At 32.1% G+C, this 24,373-nt stretch overlaps 1 pseudogene; it reads right to left on the bottom strand.

Moving 5' to 3' along the window:
* The window catches only part of LOC143640519 (zinc finger protein 280D-like), a 50,758-nt pseudogene that overhangs the window by 4,791 nt on the left and 21,594 nt on the right, over nucleotides 1-24,373 (bottom strand).

The following is a 24,373-nucleotide window of genomic DNA, read 5'->3' as shown; positions in this document are numbered from 1 at the left end:
TAATTTAAAAGTGCAAACCACAATGATACAGCACTTCCTAGCAACTAGGATGACTATAACAAAAAAGATATAATACAGAATGTTACAAAAGATTGTGAAGAAACTAGAACCCTCATACACTGCTGGTGGGAATGTAAATAATGAGGCTACTTTGAAAAGCAATTTAGCAGTTCCTCAAAAGTATCAATGTACTATAAAATCCAGCAAATTTAATGTTAAGTATATACTAAAGAAAAATAAAAAGACATGTCCTTAAAAAAATTAATATGTAAATGTTCACAATGTAGCATTATAACAACCTAAAGTGAAAATGAACTGAATGAATGGCTAAACTATGACATATTCATAATATGGAATATCATTCAGCACTTTGAAAAATGAAGCATTCATACATGCATGCTACAATATACATAAACCTTTATAGACAGTTGGAAAAGACTACATACACAGTCTATCATTCCATTTGTAGAAAATATCTAGAATGAACTAATCTACATAGGCACAAAGTAGATTCATGATTGCTTAGTAATGGGGAGAGTTGAAAAGAAATGGGGATAACCACTAATGAATGGGGAAAGGGTTTCTGTTTGGAATGACCAATATGTACTAAAATTAACTGTGGTCATTGCTGTACAGCAGCAGTACAGTATAATATTATAACCTATTATAGGTTTGGATGCTATACTATACTGTATAGTATAATATAGCACAATACCATAACCTATTAATTTTATTGTTAAATGCATATTGTACAGCATGTGAATTATATTTCAATAAATTTGTTATGCAAGAAAGAATGTAAATTATAACCATTGTTTAGTAGAAAGAATTAAAAAAAATCAACTAGTTACCTGAGATCTTCAGAATGCTCCTTAAATATACAAAACCTTTTACTTGGACGACTACTGTGAAAGCTGGAGAGACAGAAGACATTTTAATAATTTTAGTATAGAATTATATTATTTCATAATAATAATTATATTAATTTATAAACATATTTCAAGTCTGTACTTAAGTTTCTAGTTTTTAAAAGACTATAGAATAAATACTGAACCATTAACTCTGTTTAATTTAACATTTGATCTGATATTCCATTTTGCTTTTAATTCCTAATGACACATACTTTTTTCCCTAAGCATATACTTAGATGATCAATACCTCACCATTATGTAAAAAGGAAATGCTCAAAGAGTTAAAAAACAAACTAAATTTTTCATTTATTATACATTTAAAACAATTCTAAATTTTTATTAACAAATTAATTTTGCTACAATCTGAATTATTATTAGAAATCAACTTTTTGAAAATAACTTTTTAATAATCTTAGCATGCTGGTATAGAGGCAGGGGAACAGAATTCAATTGATCTAGAAAGTACACACTATTTCAGCTAAATATTACTGTTTACCATCTGTAAATTCAAACATCTAGACAGTTCTTTGTAATTGTTAGTAGAGGTTTAAGAAAAAAAGCAGAACTCATAACTTAATGCTTCCTCTAATCACAGAACAAAAAACCACTAACCAAACATTGTAGCCAATAAGGAAAGCTTTCTGTACTAGAAAACCAGAAGTAGTTTAGCACACTATATCTGAAAGTCACAGAAAACCGTATCACCATCACCTGAGAGTTTATTTAGAAATGCAAAATCTTAGGCTCTTCACAAACCTACTGAATTAATCTCTGGCAGTGGGATCCAGGAAACTGCCTTAACAAGTTTTTCAGTGGTTCTTATATAAGTTAAAGTTTGAAAAGCAGTAGCCAACAAACTAGATAAATGGCTACTCACATCAGTGATGCCTGTATGTAAAGGAACAGAAATGTTCTGGCTAAATATAATCCCTAGAAAACAGCCTCAGAAGATTTCAAATATCATTTCTTCAAGCTAGGGTAACTATTATTTGGAGATTTATGAATTTAAGATATTATCACAAAAACACAGTTTTTAGAGAGATCGGGGGTTGGGAAGCCCTGAAATTGTGTGCAAAAAATTATATAAATCATTGTTTCCTTAGAGGAATGAGTCCAAGACTGGGAGGCAGGTTTACTGGGGATTGAACCCCAGCATGCTCTACCAGTGAAATATACCTCCAGCCCTTTTTATTTTTAGACTAGGTCTCTCATAAATTGATGAGCTGGCCTCCAACTTGGAATCCTCTAGCCTCAACCTCCTAAGTCACTGGGATTACAAGTATGTACCACCAGGTTCAGTTCAAAATAAGTTATTTTTTTAATGACATTTTAAAGTTTTTTCTCTTCAAATAAGTATACTGTTTTTATTTATTCTTTGATAAGGAGAGAGAAAAATTATATTTTAGGGTCTTTTTGATGGCTTCCACATCTATCTATAACTTGAACCAAATATCTACAAATGTTCCTAATTAAATTTTTAGTTGTCTGAATCCAGTTATGATTTAGAGTTCCCTATCTTTGGAAAAAAAAAGCATTTATACTGCCTCTGTAACTCATCTGTATTTACTACATAACTTCTACAACTGCAATTTTTTGTAATGTAAGAATGGAAAAGTGAATCACAACTCACAAATAAAAAGGAGGAAAAAGCTACCTTTCTTCCCTATTTCCACAAAGTTGATAGAAATACAGAAACACACCTAAGAAAACAGAAAAGGCTAAGACTTTTATTCAATACAGTAAAAATACAGTGTTAAGACGTAGGTCTAAAAAACCTGCTACCCAACTGCATGACTATAATTACCAAAAGCTCATTGAATTGTTCTTCACAAATAGGTAAATTTTATTAGGTATAAATTATACCTCAAGGAAATTGAGGACAAAATCCCTCTTTGACCATATTTTCCTTAATAATCTTGATTCCATGTAAGAAACAACTTAACTTTCTGAGAAACACAAAAGGAATGACTTCCTTAACATCCAACAATATTGATGGTATACCTACTATTTAAGACACTGTAGAATGATGATATAATAACTAGAGTGGTAAGTCGCCTGCCCTAGAATTCATGGTTGAGTGAAAGAGAAGAAGATGGTTTGACACAGAATAAATGCTAATAAATAAATGTGGAATGAATATATATTCATAAATTAATGCAAGAAAAAAATCAACAGTGACACAGAACTCTGTGTACAGGAACAAATCATTACAACAGCTTTCGTTTTACTTGGAAACGTTTAACATCTTTCTTCAAAGCCTAAGAGAAATGTCATTTATAGAAAGTCTTCTCTACTTCTTATTTAAAGAATTTATTCTTACCTTCTCTGTGCTCTCATAGTCATCTGCTTATCACATTAACCTAGGTAAACATATTTCTCCTACTAATTAGCAAAAATTAACAGCAAGGACTTGACCCCCAATACTACCTGCCTATCACACTTTATAGAAAACTGTATGGTTTCATATGCCTCCCAAAGCTCATGTGTGAGCAATGCAAGAAAGTTTAGAGATGACTCAATTAGTTTATGAGAGCCTTAACATAATCAGTGCATTGATCCCAGATAGGGATTAACTGGGTGGTAACTGTAGGCAGGTAGGGTGTGACTGGAGGCTCGTCTTTGGATATATATTTTGTGATCATGAGAGTGCTCTGCCTCTCCTTCCTGATGCCATGTTCCCAGTTGCTTTCCTCCACCATTTGCTTCCACCATGATATTCTGCCTCATCTCAGGCCCAGGCCCATGGAGTCAACCATCTACAGACAGAGACCTCTAAAACTATGAGCTCCAAAATAAACTTTTCCTTCTCTAATTGTTTTTGTCAGGTCTTTTGACTAAAACACAAACTGTACCTTCCTAGTATGTAATAATCAGTATTTGTGAAAATGAATCTGGGTGATATAAATACTATTAAAAAGAGATATTAGTAATGTCCATTAACTTAATTCTCTTACATGTAGAAGAAAAAGTTGTCTCATATATCTTTTTGAGGAATAACAGTAATATTATATAGTAGTTAATTTTCACTTTCTCAGGTGATTTCGATTACCACTTACAAGCTATTAGCAAAGTACAATAATTCAAATAACTGACCCCAGTAATACTATTTTTAAAAAATAATTTATAATTATGAAGTTAATGATCTGTTTCCTTCAAAGAGTCTGACTTTAAAGATGTTTCAACAGCTTCAAGATTTTTTAATCTCTTCTTTGAGATTAAGTTTGGGGCCTCTTCTAATTATAAATAATGATTATCATTTATAGTTTATAAAGTAGTAAGTGATATGATAAATACAAAGACCACTTCTCAAGGAGATTCTACATACACAAACAAAATGAAAGGCAGATCAGATGAATGGTACACAATTCAAAAGAATTGACCATTTGAAAGATGAACTGGGAGGGAAGGACAGGGTGTCATGGGGACTAATAAAGAATAAGAAAAAACTACTATATAAAATAAGTATGGGAAGAAAAATACTTTTGAAAAGATTAGCCAACTTATGAGGATCAGAGTCTCTCTTTATAGAAGACTGGGCAGGTATGAGACCAGAAAGAAAGACTACTTGAAAGGCTACAGAGTTGGTATGGTATAGGGTAAGAACTGAATGTACACATCTTTTGGAGAAATGAAGCTTCCCTTCATAAAAACTTCAAACCTAGATCAAGTATCTGCAGTAAGTAGAAATAAGGGTGTGCTACTCAGTGAGAAGGCAAAGGAAACAACAGTATCAATGAAGGAAAAACAAAACAAAAAAAAAAGGAGAAAGGAGCTAACAATGAATAAGGAGTATATGTGATGACAATGAAATGCAGGTTTGGGTGGTTTGAAAAAGGGTAAGAAGAATGTCTTGAGCCAACTGCAAATGGTTGGAGATATAATGGATTTGGAAGTTCTTCAGGACAGGAAGGAAACCTATGATAAATGGGAGAAGGAAGGCCAGATGAACCTTAGTTTAAGAAACACAAAATACTTTCCAATTTGATCCTTTAGAAATTAAGGGCAAAATAAAAGACATCCTTAGGTAGCTTTGTGTTTTGAACAGAATAAGAGATTAGCATTCTACCCAGAAGTATACTAGGGGAAAATATAATGGCGCCTGGTTTAGAGCAATAGGTCTATCAGATACTGCAGTGGTTGGGAGGCAGTCTCAGGAAGCCATGATGCACAGTGAATCCAAAGAACTTCTTGAGTTTCAGAAACTTGGAGCAGTAAATTATTTCTAGCTGGAGCTAAACATTCACACAAAATGGTGCCCTGAAAGAGATGGAACTTAAAAAGTTGGGATGATAGTAATGTGAATCTGAGACAGATAATAATATTTGGCTTTTATTGTTGTTCTATTGAGATGCCAGTGGGTCTAGGGTAAAAGCATCTACAAAATAATTAGAAACACAGATTTGGATCTTAGAAAAACAAAAGATTGAAATTCTAAGATTTCAAGTTGAAAGCTGAAAGTGCAAGTGCTAAAATTACTAAGAAAGGGACTATAAACAGTTGGAGACAGGCAATGAAAGAGAGGTGTTACCTAAAAAGAAGAAAAATGGTATTAACCACTTAATAGAGACTAAAGAGAAACGTTTCAAAAGTGAGTGGCAACAACGTTAAAAATAAAGTTAAGGAGTAAAGAATGAAAAAAGAGGAAAAGTGTGGTGATAAGTACATGACACAATAATCTTTAAAGGGTCAGTGTTAGTTGATAGGTAGGGATGATACTCAAAAGGGTAAAGAAATGAGTCACAATTAAGCTGGCAACAAACATTTTGAAAAATGTTGATGGAAAAAGGCTGACAAGAAATAAAGAAAATACGCAGGAAGGACACAGCTCCCTCATCCTAAAATTAAAGAAAGTGTTTATAAGCAGAAGACCAATAGTGACATAGGGATGAAGATACAAGTTAACTGAATTAGTTTATGATGAATTGAAGGAAATAAAAGATAGAACTGGCTATGGAGAAATGGGACAAGCTTAATTTCTGAGATTAATATCTGGATGAAGAAAAATATTTGGAGTTGAAAAGAGCTAATTTAAGGAAAAATGAAAAAGATGACCTTCAATTGAGCAATTAATAAGTTGGGTTAACAACTGAAAGATGAAAATAAAATCTTTAGGATACTGAAAAAGGATTAAACAAACACTGTAGGTAAAAATAAGGAGGTCTTTAAAAAGAAAAATAAAGAGATAGGTCTTAATCAAAGTTAAAGATTATAAAGTCAGAATGAATAAATAAACTCTTGTATTCTAGAATTAAGCATACATAAAGATGGAAAGGGGAAGAGGCTGAAATCTTAAACTGGCTTTTATGCTAGGTGAGCATGAATAAAAATGTAGAAGACAAAGAAAAGAACAGGATTCGAAACAGAGGACCACGATGACTATAAAGTTAGATGAATGCTGCTAGACTGGCAAAAAGAGTCAAAACTCTGAACATCATAGAGTATTAAGAATTCAGAAGGAATGAAGAGTATATAGGATGAGACTAAAAATGAAGAGGACCCAAAACTTAAAAGCTGATGTGAAGTGCTGGCACTAAAGAAGCCAAAACACCAGGAGGTAGGCCAATCATCAAGGCAGAAAAACTGAGAGAGAAGGGCTAAAGTTTCCATGAAAGGTAGGAGAATTCTGGAAACGCAGTTTCTGATAATGATAAGAAAGCAAAACAGAGGTTATGTCATGATCTCCAAGAAACTCAGTTATACATTAATTCTAATGTTTATTTAAATGTAACAAACTCACTATGAATAAGCAGTATATCACATTTATAATGGAATAACTATTTTTAAAGATAAAAAATCCACCCTGATAGAATAAAATATTCTCCTATTAAAGAAATACAAATGAAAATAATATGGGTTCTGAAGGGGTTTCTTAGCATAGTGTAATGATAGGTACTTAAACAACATAAATTAAATGAATTAATGAAAAAGAATTCCAACGGTGGCATCATAACCAGAAGAGTCTCTCCTTTTCACTGAACAAATGTATGTATAGATGGCCTGACAGATGAAGGACCATAGAAAGAAAACCAGATTCAATGAAGTTCCTAACATCACTGAAAATCCTCCAATAATGTTAGCTATTAATTAAAAAGCTACAGCTACTAGTTGAATAAAAGGTTAATAGTTTCAACTATCAATACATTTAGGTACAGCTATTCCTCTATGAGCAGAAGCAGTAATCACTGGATTTCATCACAAAACCACAGCTTCTCTCAAAGTGACTAATTTGAAGAGGATATTCCTAATGAGGACATTTATTTGTATGCTAAATAAGCTTAAAACACTTAAAGTTTTATTTGAAAATCACCATTTTTAAATACCTATAGGGAAAAATAAAAAAACAGAAAAATTATTTTCCCAACAAACCTATCCTAATTTTATTAGTTTAATTAACCGTTCTTACAATTTAAGACCAGTAATTACTTGAGTTACTATGTTGGAAAATAACATCAGATAGTATCTTAAAAGTTCCTTACTGCTAGGTCCTTTTGGCTCTTTGAGGAGAAAAACTAGTTTCTAATAGGGATAACTTTGCTTCAAAACAAAAACTTCCTGTACTATAATTTTAGTTGTCAATTTACAGGTTTAACTCTTCTTACCTCATCATATGATTTACATAGGCTTTACTACAGATAGTATTGTATCTGCAAAAGCTACAGTGGACATATGTAGGAAAATGGTTTGCAAAATCTTTTATTTCAGAACAGCACTCAATGCACTTGTGAATGCCCCGACGACACCTTGTGGAGACACAAAGAAAATGGTATAAATATATTTTAAAACAAAAGTAATAAGTAAGAGCCATATTACTATTCTAATTAACTAAAGTATAATGTTTTTATACTTAAATTTAAATTGGTATTGTATATTAGGAATAAAACATCACATTAAGTTCCTCAATGCAGTATTAACTTGGATTTTTTTATTGCTATTAGCCAATGTGCTTTGTTTCTTTTGCATATTAGAGATTTTTGATTTGTATTTAGATTTACTTCCATTAGGCTTATTTCCATTAGGTTTATTTGCATTGGATTTGGTTGTATTAGGTTTACTTGTATTCGATTTGTGGGATTTTTAGCAGTTATATTTTTAGTCCTTGGAGGTGAGAGCTGAAGGGTAGAAGTGCTTGCATTAATGGAAGGTGTAGGTGAAGATCCTGACTGAAGAGGTCCAACTGAAGCTCGAATAGTAACCTACAAGAATGCAGAATATATTTACTTCAAAAAAAAATCACTATATTACTATTAAAATATCACTGTACAAAAACCACTTAAACATCAAGTATTTTGAAAGAGTACACATAAACTACAATTGTATTTAGTCTTATTTACTCCAAATGTTCAAAACAATTAAATAAAGTTAAATTTGATATTTATTCACTTAATGTAAAATCAGTTATGTGTAAACACAGTTATTAATGAGTAATTAGGAGTTAATAAAAATTGTATGACTATCAAAAGAGCACATTCCATAGCTATTTTTATGCTGTGACATAATTTTTTTAAAAATTCATATATAGGTCTAAGTTTCACAAAGCTTGAAAAATCACTCTAGAAAGGCCTACTGATATCACCCTTTCATAACAACAAAACAAATAGATCTATAGTAAATGTGACCTCTCCTTTACAGGCTCATTATCCTGGATTTATACTTATAAAATGTTATAAGAAAGAGTTAAGTCAACTTTTTGCACTGTGTGAAGAATTTAATATTGAGACTTCTCTTAAAGGGAACTAACACAAAATTTATCATTTAGTGTTCAAAATAGAAAATATTCAATTATATCTGTTAGTTGACAATGGAAAGGTCAATTGCCTACCAACATTCTCATTGATCACTTGACTATACTCTCCTCATGCATGTGAGGAACAGACTATGATGAAGTCCTATGAAACGTGTGCTTAGGTATTATACAAAAGCACTAGGTCAGGAATCAAAAGAACTGAGGTTGAATCTCACATTATGCCTTCCAAGCCATGTAATCTTGAGTAAATAAGATATCCTCTTTAAACTTCTTCATATCTAAAATACAGGGCACTATTTGCCTTTTCTACTCACTGAATGATTGTATGGATTAAATAATACAATGTATGAAAAGTACACTGAAAGCCTCATTCTAAGATGTCATAACAACATTTAGTATCATTATCATTAATATTATTATTATTATTAAGGGGAAAAATGAGAGAGGACTGCACTGCTTACATTAGTGTTCTGCATGTCTAGTTCCAGCATGAAATGAATGGTTTGCAGGGAAGAATGCTGGATAGCTTCTCTTGCTCTAAGTCTTCAGAGCATGGCTTTATATTATTTTATTTAATTCAAGTACCAGACATACCCACATTCAAAGGTAAGTACCCAAAGCCAAATATAAATGTTTTGGGGGTTATTTCACTTTGGATTATCCATGCCTCTGTTTTCCTCCACTAGAGCAAATATTCAAGAGCTGACTATATGTAAAGAAGTTAGAGAAAACAGATGTATATAAGGCAGAAAGGGAAAAGCAAATTACAATCATCAGTATGCAGTCAGACATGTGTTTGCTCACTTAAAATGCAATGCTGTCCAGCAGCAGTACTTGCTTCTCTGAGAGTAGACTAAATGATAACAACTTCAACAAACATCTGAGAACCTATGGCATTCAAGGCACTATGTCAGACATTGGGGATACAAAGATAAATAAAATAAGATTCCTGATATCAAGTCTCTTAGAGTTAACTGCTAAAACTGACATAGTTCAAAAATAGCCTATATAATATTGAAACAACCCCCTGACCCAAGGAACAGTTAAACTACGTACACTTTTAATGGAGAAATGCCATTTCAACGTAGTACCCACCACTGAACTCAATGGTTAAAGCTTTCCTTTCTAAGCATAAAAACAATGAAAACTAAAATTAGTCAATAAAAATCTGAAGTCATTTTTAAAAAGTCATATTTAATAGATAAAACCAGGTTAGAGCTAATTTTTATTATACAAAATGTTAAAATATAACATATTTGAACTCACTTTTGTTCCAGGAGGAAATCCTTCTAGTTGTTTAGGTTTTATAAATGTTCGATGATGCTGTGTCTTATGATCCATTTTCTCCTTGCATGTCAAAAATTGCAGTCTACATTTTGTACAATGATGTATTCCTTTTTTCTATTGAGAAACAGAAAAAAGGAAAAATAACTTTTATAACCACAAAATTCTGTGTCCTGGAACTACTCTAACTTAATTTTAATGAAAGTTTATAATTTCTAATCATAGATAGTATTTTTTAAAACTTATATTACTATCAAATGTATTTGTTACTATATAGAGTCAAACATAAAAGTTCTATTAACAGGTTCAAATAGAAGTTATACCAAATGTATGAAAGCTTTTAATTATAAACTTAAATTATTTAAAAACATGATACTATGAAAATGAGCTAAACATGTTTTAATTTTAGAAAATGTCAAAATCATTTTAAAATTTTGCTATTTTCAATCATTTGACAAGTTGGTAAAGTAAATTACACCCTCTAAACTCAAGTAAATCTAACTAGATATTTCAAAGGTTAAGTTACAAAAATGGTTATACAAAGCAATGTTGTCCAATAAAATTTCCTGCAATAACAAAATGCTCTAGAGCTTTGCTGTTCAACATGGTAATTACTAGCCATATAATGGTTACTGAGCACTTGAAACGTGGCAAATGAAAGTGAGGAGCTAAATATTTTAAATTTTATTTAATTAATTTACACAGGTAATTGTGACCAGTGGCTACTACACTGGTCAACATAGATACGGAGGCATAAAATATAACTGATCATAACCTATGTTTCAGTTGAAAACTCCCTGAGTTCCTCCTAATATCCTGGTCCTATCACATTCTACAGATGGGAAATAGAACCCAAGAGAAATCTAAGTCCCTCTCCCATAGCTAGATAATAACAATGCTAGACTCCCTGATCCAGTGTTCTTCCTACTGTATAATATCAACTGAAACCTTTACACATTTATTCTCAATAATATAAAAAATATATTTCATATACATATGCTTATAGTATATAGAAATTTAAAATAACACATGCAAAATATTTTCTTCAAAGCTGTATCTCTGCCAGATACATCACTATTTCCCTTTAAATACAACCAACTCTTCATAAAATTTAAGGTAATACTTCTCTGAGGTAATATACAGAGAAGTATCTAGCAAAGTTACTAGCACACAGCAAACATTTCATTAAAAAAAAAGCCAGACATAGAAATACAATATCACATATTCAACTGGGTGTAATGCTCATTCCTGTATTCCCAGAATTTCGAAGGCTAAGGCAAGAGGATTTCAAGTTTGAGACCAGCTTCAGCTACTTAGCAAGACCCTGTCTCAAAAAATGAAAAGGGCTGGGGATATAGCTCAGTGGTAAAGTATAGTTGGGTTCAATTCCCAGTACCCTCCCCCCACAAAAATCATATGCTCTCACTCATACATTCAAGATAAAAAAGTTGATCTCATGGGAAGTATATAAAGTGGTCACTAGAGGCTAGGAAGGGTGCAGGGATATGGATGAGGGAGATCAGACACTGGAAAACAAAACACTTTGATAGGAAGAATAAGTTCTAGTATCCAACAGCACGGCAGGGTGACTATGTTTATAATAATTTATATATTATTATAAAGAGCTAGAAGAGAGTTATGTGAATGTTCCCAACACAAATGATAAAAATGTTTGAGGGAAATGCTAATTACCTTAATTTGAACTTATACATTGTAAACATGTATTGAATTATAACTCTATTTCCAATAAATATGTACAATTGTTATATGTCAATTAAAATTTAAAAAAAATAGAAAATAGTTCTTCACAATGTCCAAAGCAATATGTAAGAACAACATGTTAGAATAATTTAAGCTGTATCTTAAGACTAGCAGTGTAATGCACTATCTTATATCATAGATATAAGCAACTTAACACAAATTCACTTATAAAGTATTCAAAGAGAGGAGGAAAAAAGAGAGAAAAACTTGGCCAAGAAACAGATACCAGAACAACAGGACAGAACAAAAGTTCACTAGAATTCATTTCCCAGAACTCTTTACTAGAATCACTTACTAGGTTACCTCATCCAGCTTCATGATTTTAAATACCACCTACCCAAATGCTTATTTGGCAATATTACTTGACATCTTATATGCTTCTCTATGGACAAACTAAACTCTAGGTTTCCTATATCTCTCTCCTACCATCCTAAATCTGTTCCTTGCTCAGTTTTCTCCATAGCTTAGAATATTAAAACTCCATTCTTATAAATGCTTAAGACAAAAAACTCAGTGTCCCCTCCTGCCCCCCCTCTCTCTTTAACACATTAATAAAACCTGCCAACTTCACTTTCAAGACTACTGATAACATTCCTATTTGTCATTACCTCCAACCACTTCTACCATACTGGTGCAAGTCACCCAGACTATGATTTAAAAAAAAAAAAAAAAAAAAAAAAAAAACTTCTATCTTCCTTTCATGTCTTTTTCTGCCCTGTGATCTATTCTCTCCATGGTTGTTGGTAATTCTTGAAATATGCTAGGTCTCTCACTTAAAACCTTCCAGGAGCTTTCCAAAGTCGTGACTCTGGGTCCACACAAATTGGCCTGCATTCTATTGCTACAACCTTATCTCCTACAATTCATCCTTCTGTTAGTTAACTCTGCTCTAGCTTCAATGGCCTCCTTGCCAATCTTATTAGTAACTCTGGTTTATACTCACTTCATTGCCTACATAATGTTACCTCTCCCACATGGCTTACTCCTTAATTTCCTTTGAAGAGGCCCTTTAATGCCCATGCTGTATATAAAATAGAAAACCCTCCTCCCCAGTGCTTGGCACTCCTTATTTTCCACATTTATTTCCTACCCACAATACTTATCACCAGCATATACAAACACACATTCACACAAATTTATTATCTTTCTCCATTACAGTACCAATTCCTAAATCACACTGCTATATAATACCTAAAACAGTTCCTGACATACAGTAAGGCATCCTTAATAAATATTTGTTGGACGACTAAATAGTGAAGCAGAAAGCAAGAGACTAATGCAGAAAAATACATGAGCGGCAGGTACAATTTAACTAGTTCAAATGACTGCTACTTCATTCAATGCACATTTATCCAAAATCCTGAGACAGAAAACATCAATCTATAATTCCCTGAGGTGGACTTATACATCTCTGATGTTATGTACATATGCATTTTAATGTGCTAAGGGTGATGAAAATACAGTATCACAGTTTTTAATAACAACAATGTTCAATCAAAGATATAATGATCTATTCAGAGTATAGAAAAATAACTGTACTGAATTTTTTGAGAGTCTTGAGGTATTTAAGGGTAATTCTTACTATATGTAATTTCTACCTTTAGATCTAATGCCAATGTAAAATCAACTCCGTGACAGCAGTAAAAACTAGTGCTCTAAAGTCATGTTCTGTCTTTGCCTTTTTTTAAATTTTTTTTAGAGAGGAGGGAGAGAGAGAGAGAGAGAGAGAGAGAGAGAGAGAGAGAGAGAGAGAATTTTTTTTTAATATTTATTTTTTAGTTCTCGGCGGACACAACATCTTTGTTGGTATGTGGTGCTGAGAATCGAACCCGGGTCGCACGCATGCCAGGCGAGCGCGCTACCACTTGAGCCACATCCCCAGCCCTGTCTTTGCCTTTTATGAGACAATGCAACATCAGGCAAGTTACTTTCACTAAAACCCTGTTTCCTCATTTATAAAACATATATAGGTTGTGAGGATTAAGTACCCTGATACCATATGGTGATTACTATATGTTAACTGCTTATTGTTTTATCTAATAAGCTTTTTTAATATATCAGAAATTCTTAAATTATTTCATAAAAGTCATATAAACTGGGTTGTTTGCTCTAAAATTACTCAAGACATAACAATATAATCTTTTAAAGAAACAATTACAAGTGAGGTCTTCAACATAATAAAATGAGACACAGAATCAACAATTTTTATTACCTGATATTGTACTGTCATCTGTTAAAAGTTTATAATTCTACTCAGTGAAGGTTTCCCAGTCTTTCATAAATAAGTATACATATTATAAATACATTGGAGGATGCCTGATGATCCTTCTTTCTTACTAATAGATTGCCCTATCTTTACTGCTGGCTATCTACTTCCCAGGCACACCCAAACAAAAAATTTAAAAGTTAGGAACCCATGGCAAGTCAAGATGGCTCCAGGCATGAAGGTTTGATTTTAAATAACATAGCCTAGGCTGGTGACACAACTTAGTAGCACATGCTCAGCATGTGCAAAGTCCTGCATTCAATGCCCTACACCACAAAAAATAAATAGAACACATTGTACACCCCACACACTGGCTCCACACATCTTATCATTATTTTCATGTCTATAACTCAATGTAGAGCTTAGTAAAGCATCTGGGGAAAGTTACATTAAAAAGACTCAAAATAAAATAGTTTATACCTTACTCTCCCTTTTAAAATTAAAGGCTAAAGATGAAATACAGAATACGAAGGACAATGTTTCCCAAACTCTTTATCAAGAAATGTTAATAGGTATGTTCAAATAAAGTGTTCAGTGGTTAAACAAGTTTGGGAAATGATACATACTTTATCTTTTGCTTGGAGATTTACAATGTCCATTAGCATATTAAAAGCTCTGAGAAGTCCTGTTTTAAAAAAACAGACAAAGAAAACTGTTTAATTTTTTAAATCCAGGCATTTACCAAATTGATTTACCAGTGACAATACTGGGAGAACCCCTATTAACACCTGTTGGAATACTGTTGGGGGACCATCAAATAAAAGATCTTTCCAGAACTTCTCAAGGATGAGTGGTATCCCAGTCACAACACCAGCGATCCCAAATTCATTTGGAAATGCTACTTTTATCATCTTTCCCAATTAAAAATTACTACCTGATTTCATGATTATCTAACAACTGCATCTCATAGCAAGGTGATTACCAATGGTGAATAAATTGGTGTGCCAGTTTAATTCATAATACGGAAATGCTTAATGAGTTGGAAAAACCTGATTATATGATCAGGTGCAATAAATCCATTAGGTTCTGATTTTGACAAAAACACTGTTGTATCAACATTTCTAGCATAAACAGGGATAATTTAAGGGCTTCAGGAAAAAAAAACACAATAAGCATAACATCAGAATTCCAAGCACTAATGCTGAGTTCCAAAAATTACACAGCAGAACTGGCAGAAGTAATCCAGGAAAGAAGTTAGGATCTAAACACAGTTCTCTGGCAGAATTCATACATCAATCCATCAACAGCTTCCTTTGCCTTGTAGCTGTGAAGGATGAACCTAGGTCAATGACAACACATTTTCTCATAATAACAGAGCTTTGAAAGTGGAAATAAAGTTTGAAAAGAAATAGGAAAATAAGGTTATGTATCCACAATCTTTTTTTTCTCAGTTCAAAGTAATATTCCCCCCATCCTGCTTCTTGAAAACTCCTTCAAAATCATTCCCAGATCTACTCTTAGGACCTAACTATCTGCCACTTGCTTATTTCACTCACCTTCTCTCTTGTTTTTTCCCCCTCAATCCTTGGTTGCCTATTTCTAATCATTTTTCACAATTTTATTTATGATCTTTATTTATGGTCTACACCATCACTGGAAAGGAGGTAAGGAAAGAACTGGAAGTTTCACAAATAATTCAACATAAATTATAAATTTAATTGGGTTATTTGGAACAACTCTGCTTCATTTGCAGAATAAAACTAATCAGTGTTTCAAGACTTAACCTGGTTTTTCATTAAGATAATATGAAACAGGAATTAGAAAATCTCACCTGATGTTTCATATAATGATGCATATAGGTGTTGCGATTTTAGTAACTTTGAGGCAAAAAGGACACAGCAAGTTCTTAGTGTTTTCATGGGATGTTCTAAACTGAGTTTCCACATCAGAAAATGATGATGATCTATAATTGCAAACCTAGAAATAGAAAGAAGGTTTTGTTTGATTCAAAAATTTATAACTGATGTGCAATTACAAAGCAAATGATGGATCATTTGTTTAGAAGAACACTGTGTACTACTACTCTTGCTGATGCCTATACACCCAAAAATTCCACTAACAGAAGCATCAAAATAAAAACCCAGAAATTATCTTTCAAAATTAAAGAATTCTTCTCAAAACATAACTAGGTTTTGTGGTTTTTAGCAGATCATTCATCTATCACTGCCTTGACTGAAATTTTCAAGTTTTGGCACCTCCTGTCCTATAAAGTGCTTTTTCTGCTACAAAACAGCACTCTTTTTAGACTGCAAATGGACCCCTCACTATGGTGGTGGCAATCAATCTTTTATTCTTTTGTCTTCCTATTCCTTCAAATTCTGGAAAAATACTGGTCACAAAACATTAGCTAGGGTTCTTTATAACTAACAGCATTTCAAATTTCCCTTGTATACACATTCTTCCCTATATGGTAAAACATGTCCATCTGTATGTCTAGCTGGGCTCTTCTTTGACTACCACAGATGTAAGCAAGCAACAGTCTGTGGGCCAAATGCAGCTCACTGCCTACCCCTCATATAATGAATGAGTTATGCCTTCCACTAATAAATTATTTATAAGAGGGACTTTAATTTTGGTAACCAAATTACCTAAATGATTAAAGAATAAAACACTGATATATTTTATGACACATGAAAGTTTTATGGAATCAAATTTCAATGTCTATATATAAATTTTTATTGGAACATGCCCTTGTACTACTATGGCAGAGTTGCTTGTTTCCAACAATGACAGTAAACCATCAAAACCTGAAATATTTCCTGAAAAAAAAATGTATTGACCTCTGGGTTAACGGGCTTAAATCTTGTAGTTAAAACACAAACACACCACTTAAAAGAACACAATAAAAATGTGTATGTACCTAGCAGATATATGGCATTTCACCAGGTTTATGATTATCCTTCATATGTTGTAAAAGAACATGTTCTGTTTCAAATGATAATTCACAGATTTTACAAATGGCTAAAAGTGAGAGGGGGGAAAAGGTATTACATTTTAAGATATAAAAAATTATTTTACAAATTTATATAAATAGTGGTAGTAACAGCAGCAGCAGCAGAAGTGATCAATCATATAGTTTGTTAACTGGTTGCCAAGCACATTCCTAAACACTTCACCTAAATTAACTCACTTGATTCCTATAACAGCATATGAGGAAGGCATTTCTATTATCCTCATTTTCCAAGAGTTCATGTCTCAATTCTTATAGCTATAACAAAAGGAGGATCTGGTATTTAAACTCAAGCTACTTAGCTTCAAAATTTGATTTTAACTACAACCGTAGTTACTTAAAGTTTAAATGAAGAACACTGATTTCGCATTTGATATATATGATTTGAGGCTTCTGAATCCCCAATATGTAATGTCCAGATTATGCCAAGGCAATTACTATAATGAATTACTTGCCAGAGGGACTTTAATTTTAGTAACAAATTTTATTTCAAAATTTCTAAAAGTTAAAACTTAATTTTTCCGTTTTGCCCCCAAATTCCAGAGTCTATTTCTTATTTTTCTTACAGAGTTACTCAGGTTTTCTCAGAGTTTCTATCTTCAAATTCAATAATATTCAACATTTAAATGAAGCTGCAACTTACTAGAAAATTCATGGGGCGTATGTGTACTTTCAGTGTGACACTGCAGCTGAAATGGTGTGGGAAACTGACGGTAGCAGTGCTGGCAGGTGGTGTGGTTTTCCCAGCTTTCACTGCTCTGCTTCTCAAGTTCCAAATGATGTTTCATGTGGTTCATAAACCTATAAATGATTGTCAACAGGTGCAAAAATTCAGATTTAAAAACAAAATCTCACCAATCTCTGACTCTTAATCTCAAAAATACCAAGTATTACTCAAAATCCAAAATGTCTTAAAAGTCCTCTAGAAAAGAGTATATTTTAAATATTGCCTTTTCAGTGAATTTTTTCGAATTTATTTCAAAATAATCAAAATATCACTCATTTTCTAACTCAATCATTACTTCAGATTATTTTTAAAAATTTAAGGTAAAAGAGCAGGCTTGTTTTTTATACCTTAAATACTATTTTTAGTTTAAAATAAAACACTGAAAGAAAGGAAACCCTAGCACCAAAAGCAGCTAGAGTCATGAGAGAAATCTTTTAAGACTGTGAAGACATATAATAGATTCCAGCTGCTTAAAAGACAAATTACTGGTATTTTTACTTGTGTCTTGGTTTCTAAATGCATGTAATAGCAATTTTAATGCTTAAAATTACAAGAACTTTTTTTTAATGATACTGGCTTGCTGTTAGCACATACTGTTTATTTTAACTTGCAGACTGTGCCCTTTATAAAAAAGGTCCATTTTTCAGTTTTACATTCTGCTATTTCAGCTTCCCTAAAAGGCTCCTTATGAAAAGAAACTATGACCTTCAACAGCACAGAGTGTAGTATAAATGAGAATACTTATTTAGAAGAGCTTACTGAAGCTTTTTGCTGAATTTGAAAATAAAAGTTATTCAATCAAAACAACAATTTTTGGACTGGTCAGCTATTTACAATTACTCATTTTGAAGCCCTATAAGAAATAAACTTGCAACTATTAACATTGATGATAATGTCATCAATCTGGATAACTATCATCAAGAAGGTTATAACATATATCTCTTTTTTTACACCTCTACCACACTACTCTTTACAGCAAGTTATGATACACCTTAAAATATCTTTCTTCTTTGGCTTTAACACAAGCTCTACAACACCTACCAGAAAAATCCTAGTCTTGGTTAAGTATTTACATATGCAAAGCCAATATCTTTTAGCTCAAAATCATAAGCACTTAAGTATATTTATATAAAGGATCCTTTAATCAGCTAGTTATTTTTCTCAATTATTAAATAAGCCCAATCTGGAGTTCATATTTTTCAAATGAACAGATGGAAATGGGAGAAACTAAAAGGGCAAATTTTTTGGAATCATGTTCACAGAATGAAATATACCTATTTTCATTGATAAGTAAGGGGTAAAATACTAATATCACAGTATGATAATAACAGAACAGAGTAGAAATCTTGAGCTGTTTGTTTCTTACCATCCTTGAAAAATAATTTGCCTTCCCAGCTTTACTGGAAAAATTAAAAGCAATGTTATATAATACACATAATTTTGGTTATGAGGTACTTTACTTTAAGGTTACATTTATCAGATAACCAATATATTTTAAATGCTTAATCACTGGATGTTATCAAACGGAGCATGCTGAAAATTTCTAAATATTCTGATAACATAGACCTATGTCTCCTGAAATAATTCCTGAAAAAAGGAATTTCCCATTTTCATGTTTGATATGAAATGGAAATGGCTAATCTTAAAAGCAAAAAAAAAAACTTGTTGCTCAAATAATTTGTAATATGATATGTGTCATATTTAATTTGAACAAGGAGCTTAAATCAGTTAATCACACTTCCATGCTTATCATTGCATCTATTTTTTAAATATATATATTTTTAGTTGTAGTTGGACACAATACTTTTTATTTATTTATTTATTTTTATGTGGTGCTGAGGACAGAACCCAGGGCCTCACAGGTGCTAGGCAAGCGCTCTACCACTGAGCCACAACCCCAGCCCTCATTGCATCTATTAACATGATTTCTGACATATTTTACTATTAAAATGGTAAAAATATGTAAATAGGTGGTAGAGTTCTATTATAGTACTGTTTCAGTGTTATATGTCAAAGCACAACTTCCCCTTTGTTAAAGAATGGGGACCACTAGTTCTTGATGGCAGTTAACAGTGTCACAAAGGAGGTAAAACAATGAGAAAATTCATATGATATAAGATATGGGAAAGAACTTGGAAAAAGTTCTACCATAAAGCAACCATTAATGATTATTATAGGAGCATATCATAGAAGACAAGAAAACAAATAAATGCTGGGCCCAGATGTGTAAGTACATGCTTAAAAATGCTACAGGTGATAGTTATAAAGAGTAAATGGAATATACACATATATATGTATGTTTGTATACACAAACACACACATATCTTGTCTAAGTACACTGATATCTGCAACTTACTTTGAAATTAATTTAAAAGTCAGATAGTCCAAAGGAAGAAAAATATGATAAAGCAAGTACAGTAAAATATTAAGAATAAAATAAAAGTTGTAAGTGTAGAAGTGTCCAATAAGACTTAAATTTTTGATAAGTATTTGAAAATTTTTATAATGAAATTGTAGAAAGTAACCTTATATACTATAAATGTCATGCCATATAATCAATGAAAAATACCATTCAATATATCTTGTTATTTTATTCTTGTTACTCACTTACATAAGATATCTTTATAGTATATCATGTAATGCAAAAATTCCAAAGTAAGTTTCTAAAATTTAAAACATTTGTGTACACCTCTTCAAAATTTCATTGTGAATGAAATCTCTAATTGTTAAAGGTGTCAAATTATAAAATCAAAGCAGACACATCTCCTAGAAATGGTATATCTTTAAAACACATTGCTTTTGGCTGGGCTTGGTGGCACATGCCTATCATCCCAGAGGCTTGGGAGGCTGAAGCAGGAGGATCTCGAGTTCAGAGCCAGGCTCAGCAAAAGCGAGGTGTTAAGCAACTCAGTGAGACACTATCTCTAAATAAAATATAAAATAGGGCTGGGGATGTGGCTCAGTGGTTGAGTGTCCCTGAATTGAATCCCTAGTAACCCCATCCCCCAAAATAGATCACTTTTTCCACTAGGTAAATGTTCTTAATATGAATTGAAAGCTTTGAGCATTAAGATTAGCATAAAGAAGTTCAAAACTGGACACTTTTGAAGTGCTTTCTCCTATAACTGAAGAAAAATAAAATGTAAACTACCTAAAAGATTCACTGCTAAAACAAAATGAACTTATTTTTTTCTTTTAAGTTAAAATAAACTTTGTACATCTTAAGAAATGTGAAAGAAATACAAATAAGTAGATCCTGGTGTCAAATTCTAAAATACAAGAAATGACAAAAGCTTTTCAACAACGAACCAACAAACAAAAAGTCTGCCTTTGTCTATAGTAGAAAGTATTAGAATTGTTTATCTAGAATAGCATAGGAAAATGTAACCTAAAGATACAACATTTATATTTTTAGCATTTCAATTTTCAAATAGAAATAAAAATAAATATTTACATACCTAATATTATTTTTTAGAATTTTCAAGCAACTGAAGCGTTTAAAGGTTGTGTGAGTCTTCTGTTCTTCCTGGGCATCTTCTTCATGTTTTCCATAATAAAAGTCATTAACTAACATGATCAATTTTCCTTTCTCTGAATCAATAGTCTTATTTGTATTTGCTGTATTTGAAAATTCTGTTTTAGCCAGTCCCAAGAAGTTATTTATCATTTCTGGACAACAATACTGAGAAAGAAAAAAATTAGAAGCCTTGTTTAAAAAAAAAAAGCAAAAATTATTCTGTGGTTACAAGTAAGGTCAGGCTATGTAAAACTCTGCTTGGTAATACATCTGGAAAAACAGTCACCAAAAATTTGTGGTACATATACATATTCTAAAAATCTCAAATGACAAACACTTATTGTCTTAATAAACAAAAAAAAAATTTTTCAAAAAGAAATGAAAACCCTTAAACAGGACTCGGCTATAGATGTAATAACCATTCCTTTGCAATTTATCTATTCAGGTGTAACTATTTAATAATAATTTGTTGCTTGGTCCAAAATTATTCATTTCACATCTATTTCGAGAGTACATAAAGAAATATTTCATTTGCTTGATGTATATTTTTAATTATCAAGTAACACAAAAAAATTTTGTAAGACCTTAATGGAACTAGACTTTGACCCTACTAACCTGCTATTTCTTAGACTCAAGGTACTAGAAAAGGTATTGAACGCAAAGATATATAAGACTAATCTTCCTTCTTAAAAAAAAAAAAAAAGAAAGAAAGAAAGAAAAGAAAAAAATCCACTTTTTTACATTAGGTATAAAAGAAAAGTGTTTTTACATCTTAAAACCTAGAATGCTAAATATCTGAAGAGGAAACTTACCTCTTCGGGAGTAAAATCACAATGTCACATAAAATGATTTTAATATGGAATTTGTTCATATGTGAGCTTTTCCTTTTCTTTTTCAACAACATAGAACTAATTCTATCTTTTATTTATTTATTGCACATAACATTCAGTTGTATAGTTTTTACTTAAAGGGCAAGCTCAGGAAGATGTGCATTATAATATTTGTTAAAATGCTAATTCCTGGGCCTCACTTCAGAACAACTAAGCTACAATGTCCAGAGATAGGGCCTAGAAGTTAATATATTATCTATTTTTTTGATAGTTGTAGATGGACAGCATGCCTTTATTTTATGTTTATTTTTACGTGGTGCTAAGGATCGAACCAAGTGCCTCATACATGCTACGCAAGAGATCTGCCACTGAGTTAGAGCCCCAGACCTAGAAGTTATATTTTTTAACAAGCGGTAATTCTTTTACAACTTAAGTGTTTTCTATATGTGTTATGTGTTAAACTGGCATCAACATAAGAAAATTTTAAACTCTTAATACACCTATTTCATTTCTAAGATAACAACATCCACTTCTACCACATGTGAAATGTTAGACAACTGGTGGAACACTCTGTATTACAAGGGACAGTGGGCCTTTCTGGTCCAAGACAGACTTATAACATTTCTTTCAAGGTTGCATTTTACTTATTTTGTTTTACTTATCAATTTATAAATCTGAAAAGAAAACACACACACACACACACACACACACACACAATCTAAAATAGATACAAAGAAAAAAAATACTAAGTAAAATGGGCCACAAATAAGTGGTATAACTAACCTATGTTAAGGAGTTGAGGTTTCACCCACATGCAAAATTAGGACAAATAGATTAGTTCTCTAATACAACATGAATCTCTGTAGTCTTCCATTCAGAATAAATTATAATTGAAATAGAAATACAACATAAAAAGGGAGGTAAGAAAGGTTTTGCTATTTATGTTCCTATATTCTTCTTGCAATATTACATAATATCTGAGAGCTCAAACTTAGGAAATTCAGACTATTTCTAAGGAGTTTTACAAGACTAAGTTCCTTCTTTTAAAAAAATGCTACTTTCTACTTTAAGGATAAATGCAGAAAAACATGGTAGGGAATAAAACAACTAGCATTATTAGAAAAATTACTCAAAATGTGTATCTTCTTACTACTACTAATATGTATCACTGGCACCATTTTGACAAACAAAACTCTTCACTTATTTGAAGGATTCCTTGGAGAAAGATCTCAAACAATGAGAAGTTATAATGCACAAAAATAAATAAAAGAGAAAAGTCTTCCTAATAAGAAATGCAGATTATTTTGTGTCCCAAACACAAAATCTGGCATTTAGTAGAAGTTATTCTGAGTCATATTTAGCACCTGATTATTTTCTGAAATCTACAAAATAGTTTATGAGAGAGTATGTTGCAAGGTTTATATTCTCCAGAAATGTCTAATTTGAAATTAAAGTTGACCTAGAGTAATAAATTACTCTCTCTCTCTCTCTCTCTCTCTCTCTCTCTCTCTCTCTCTATATATATATATATATATATATATATATATATATATATATATATATACATATATATATCATATAATCAATTACTTGCTGTTCTTTTTTTTTCTTTTACACAAAAGACAGGATCAGATTTTTAAAAATTAACATACAAATCTTGTTCACAGCAACTTTAAAAATTTGTTTTTAAATTGTAGTTGGAAACTATACCTTTTTTAAAATTTATTTTTATGTGGATCGAACCCAGTGAGGATCGAACCCAGTGCTTCATACGTGATATATGAGTGCTCTACAGTGAGCCACAACCCCAGCCCTCACAGTAACCCCTCACCAACAACAGGTCATCTCTTAGACCTGGAAATCTGTCATCTCTACCATGAAGCCTGGATGACTTTAAACAATTGTTGACCAGTCTGACACTTCATGATCCTAACATCTCTGGTCCCAGTAAGAATGCTAAAGCACTGCATGATGTTGCTGAAAACTTAGAGACTGGGTTCTGAGAAGGGGAAAAAAAGAGGCTGAATACCTAGTTTTCCTCTTCCTCTTCCCTGTGCACAAACACAAAACATGCCCTTTCTACAGAAATAAAATTGCTTTAGAATCCCACCTTATCCCAGAGAGAGATTAAGAAGTAGGACATCAAGGGAAAAGGAGAAGGGAAAAGGAGAGGGAAAAATGAATAACAGAGAGGTAAGATAAATTAGAGACAAGGATAGTAGTAAACAGATACTGCAAAATAAAAGAAGGGAAAGAGAGGCCAGTAATGAGAATAGCAAGGTTTAAAAAAAGAGAGATTAGGATTAGAGAGAAAATGACAGATATAGCATGCAAAGGAAAATTCATTTTGGACATACAACTGTATGGAATAAATATTTTAAAA

Source organism: Callospermophilus lateralis, unplaced genomic scaffold (assembly GCF_048772815.1).
Source record: "Callospermophilus lateralis isolate mCalLat2 unplaced genomic scaffold, mCalLat2.hap1 Scaffold_322, whole genome shotgun sequence".
NCBI classification, from domain to species: Eukaryota; Metazoa; Chordata; class Mammalia; order Rodentia; family Sciuridae; genus Callospermophilus; species Callospermophilus lateralis.
This window is presented reverse-complemented; position numbering and strand designations above follow the sequence as displayed.